Here is a 4,396-nt window from a genome sequence, read left to right as displayed (position 1 = left end):
GATTCCTCCCATGTCAGTCTACCCCGATCTCTCTTGACATTATCAGCAAGCTTTAGCCGTCCGCTATGCACTGGCGCTTCTGGAGGCCTGTGTTGAATATGCCCAAACCATCTCAGACGATGTTGGACAAGCTTCTCTTCAGTCGATGCTACCCCAACTCTATCTCGTATATCATCATTATGGACTAGGTCCTTCCTTGTGTGGCCACACATCCATCTCAACATGCGCATCTCCGCCACACCTAACTGTTGAACATGTCGCCTTTTAGTCGGCCAACACTTAGCGCCATACAACATTGTGGGTCAAACCGCCGTCCTATAGAACTTGACTTTTAGCTTTTGTGGCTCTCTCTTGTCACAGAGAATGCTAGAAGCTTGGTGCCACTTAATCCATCCGGCTTTGATTCGATGGTTCACATCTTCATTGATATCCCCATCCTTCTGTAACATTGACCCCAAATATTGAAAGTTGTCCTTCTGAGGCACCACCTGCCCATCCAGGCTAACCTCCTCCTCTTGCCTAGTAGTACTGAAACCGCACCTCATGTACTCGGTTTTAGTTCTACTAAGTTTAAAACCTTTCGATTCCAAGGTTTATCTCCATAGCTCCAACTTCCTATTGACCCCCATCCGACTATCAGCGACTAGCACCACATCATCCGCAAAGAGCATACACCATGGGATATCTCCTTGTATATCCCTTGTGACCTCATCCATCACCAAAGCAAAAAGATAAGGGCTCAAAGCTGACCCCTGGTGCAGTCCTATTTTAATCGGGAAGTCATCAGTGTCGCCATCACTTGTTCGAACACTTGTCACAACATTATCGTACATGTCCTTGATGAGGGCAATGTACTTTGCTGTGACTTTGTATTTCTCCAAGGCCCACCACATGACATTCCGCGGTATCTTATCGTAGGCCTTCTTCAAGTCAATGAACACCATATGCGGGTCCTTCTTTTGCTCCCTATATCTCTCCATGAGTTGTCGTACCAAGACAATGGCTTCCATGGTCGACCTCCCAGGCATGAAACCAAACTGATTTTCGACCGGCGAATTTGTTGAAGTTCCATAAAATAAGTTGTTCCTTAAAATGGCCAAAAATAACTTAGAGTCATTTACAGGATAGTGTAGTCCAACCATAGATAAAGAACATCCCGTTGTATGTTTCTTTCATATATCTTTTTGGTTTTATTTCTAGCCGAATCTACATAGTTTGCATTTCGGCCCCTGGTACTTACAATACATTTCCAACTATTTGAGGCTTCATTTCTTTAGAACATTATTGCTCTGTATTACATGTTACCTGCTACTCTAGATGCTGACCTCATCTGATTAGTTAGTCTAGTTAATACGTTACCTTGGTAAACTTGTGAAAAATTGAAACTGATTGAAATGCATTCTTGTTAGGTAAGGAGAAGGAGTTCTATTACTTTTATGACCAGTGCTTTGAGGGCAAGGAGGGCAAGTATGTATCCCATCTCAAAAAAATTCAAACCTTTTTTTTTTCATTTTATATTTGGTTAGGTTTACTGATTTTTGAATCATGATCCGTATTGGCAGGTATGTTTACAAGGTCTGTCCATACAAGAAAGCTTCACAGGTTGAAGGACACAGTTCCACTAACCTGGGGTGTGTTTCCCGCACTCCTTTAAGATTTAGTTTTTTTTGTTATTCCCTACTGTAATCCATTGATTAAACTTCATATTTAGTTTGGTCCACTACCACTAACATATTGATATGTTGTGGAAATTCTCACATTCATATTCACTATGGGAAAACACTGAGTAATGCTATTTAGAAAAATGCATTGTGTAGATTATTAACTGTGTTTTAGAGAGCATGAGCTGAGATCTTGTTCATTCTTCATCATTACCGTGATTACATTTTTTCAGCACAATAGCTTGCGAAATAAACGTAGAATCTTGAAAGGTTGAGCTATAACCTGGCTGTTAATCTTGTAAACTGGATGAAGTTCTAGGGTTGATACTTGCACGTGAACAAGTAATGGTCGAAGTTACAATTCACTACATAGGCAACCCGGATAGCTTTCTTACTATGTAGGTTTGTGTATATAAGCAACTTTTTCATGTGTTATATTACGTTACCATGTTTTCAAACGACTAATTCCCCGTTTCGAAAAAAAACCCGACTAATTCCATTCATGTTCTCTTAGGGATGCAATTTTAGGAATAGATTAGGGGAGCACAATTTTGTTTTCAATGTGCTGTGTCTATCAGCATTGCTCTGCTTTACTGCCATTTTATCTTTGAACATGGACCATTTTCTAGACAGTCCTGGCTGGTTTAGCTACCAACTAGCTTAGAGCTACTTGAAAGTTACTTGGAAGAAAATTATAGTTTCTATTTTCTCTTGTGTATGACGTTCACAAGCCTAAACATCCTATTCTGTGCATGGAAGCACACAAACATGCATTTGCACTACGTTATCATTCCTAGTGCAGTTAGTTATCTTGTGCCGTAAATAAAAATGGAAACTCTCTGTTGGTCAGGCGCTGGGACAAATTTGAAGAATCCTACAGGATGATGCACTTTTCAAATGGAGACAAATGCTGGAATGGCCCTGACCGAAGCCTAAAGGTACTTGCTATTATTCAGGGTTGCATTCTCCTTAAGCACAGCTCTTTCCATTTGCATGTCTTAAAATATAACTGTGCGGCTTAACTTTTATGCAGGTCAGGCTTAGATGTGGGCTGAGCAACGAGCTTAACGGTGTTGATGAGCCCAGCAGATGCGAGTGCGTAGTTTTTTTTGTCATGATACACCTTTGATCTTTTTACCAAAATGCACATTATATCATGTTAATTATTTCTATGTCTGTTCCGATGACGCAGGTATGTCGCTGTGCTGTCAACTCCTGCAATGTGTGTTGAAGAGAAGCTGAAGGTTCTTTCTTGTCCCTATCACGAATGTGTTTTCTTTCTTTGCATTGAGGTTGGGAGCTAATAGAGTTTTGCTTTATATATATAACAATCTATAACAGGAGCTGCAACAGAAACTCGACGCTGCGTCTTCAAACCTGTCCAGCCACGACGAGCTCTAAACTGTCACGAGGAAACAATGACTCCACTATTACAACCATAACCACAAGAAAGAAAGGCTACCGAGGTACATGTTGGATAGATAGAAAAGCCTGGAGCTGTGCGCCAAAGTAGCGTTAGTCTGGTTAGGGAAAATTTTGAGCAAAATGGTCGGATGGTTGAAATTTTCACATCATCCTGATTTTAGTAGCTGCAAGTGGATATCTTTTTCTTTTAGTTCCTTTGACGGACGTTTCCTCAAATTGTTTATCTAGGTCATCTGAAAGAGACTAAGCCTTCTGCTTGTAACTTATCAGTTATGCACAGCGTCTCTGAGCCAACACATCATCTTGAGATTGATGAAGTTGTCACAGACGTTGCCGTAGTCGATGAGAACATCTTCTCCCACTAAACACGCATCGCTGAAAGACCTATAAATCTTGAAAAATGCGAGCACCAATGTCAAATGTTAGGCTTGAAACCTGGTGGGCGGAGGATACTACTATCCTCAGTGGCGGAGACCTAGCGCAATTGGCGCTATAGCCCTAGGCGTAATAACAATATCCTGTGCAATACGTTCTTATACAATGTAAAAACTACTGGAGTGTACTCCCTCCGTCCGGAAATACTTGTCAGTCATCAAAATGGATAAAAGAGGATGTATCTAGATGTATCTAGATGTATTTTAATTATGTATACATCTTTTTTTATTCATTTTGATGACAAGTATTTTCAGACGGAGGGAGTATCACTTAAACTAGCTTAGCTCTAGACGTAATCCGATTCTAGCTTCGTCCATGATTGTCCTCCTAACCATTCAAACTAAGGTTGGTTCGCCTCTTACAGTCTAGTTTTAGATGGCGCATTTGGGTGTAGTTGAAAGATCAACAAGACACTTCGATAACATAAGCTACCCTGAATTAATCACTTCAATAGGTCAATTTATATTCTAAAAAAAGAGGTCGATTTACATTAAAAAAGACGAAAAAGTCAACTTACATTTATGACATACTACAAACCACTCGCATGACTTATATAGCTGGACAAAAAGGAAATGCCCTCTAACAACTGGACTTTCAAGATGATTAGAGTCAACACAATTTTTCCATACCAACATTCTTTTAATTGTATAGGTCACAAGTACAAACCAAAGAACTCGCGCACAAATCATAACCTCATAACAATTACAATCATATAAACATTTCAAAGCACACTTGCCTACCTGCTTTGCAGGTATTGCAATATCTTTGCCTTTTGTTGTCCTTTAGAGTTTTGGACCTTACGAAATGATTTACGTTATGATTTATGTTTTATGTTTTTACCATGGAAAAGAAAAAAAATTGATTTATGTGTTTGT

The 4,396-nt window shown here is 39.8% G+C and overlaps 1 pseudogene; it reads left to right on the top strand.

The window, feature by feature from the left end:
• LOC119279519 overlaps nt 1-3,380 on the top strand; it is a 6,810-nt pseudogene extending 3,430 nt beyond the window's left edge.
• Nucleotides 3,381-4,396: the final 1,016 nt, after the last annotated feature.

This window comes from Triticum dicoccoides, chromosome 3B (assembly GCF_002162155.2).
Source record: "Triticum dicoccoides isolate Atlit2015 ecotype Zavitan chromosome 3B, WEW_v2.0, whole genome shotgun sequence".
In the NCBI taxonomy this organism is placed as follows: Eukaryota; Viridiplantae; Streptophyta; class Magnoliopsida; order Poales; family Poaceae; genus Triticum; species Triticum dicoccoides.
The sequence above is the reverse complement of the archived record's forward strand: the minus strand, read 5'-3'. Positions and strand labels throughout refer to the sequence as shown.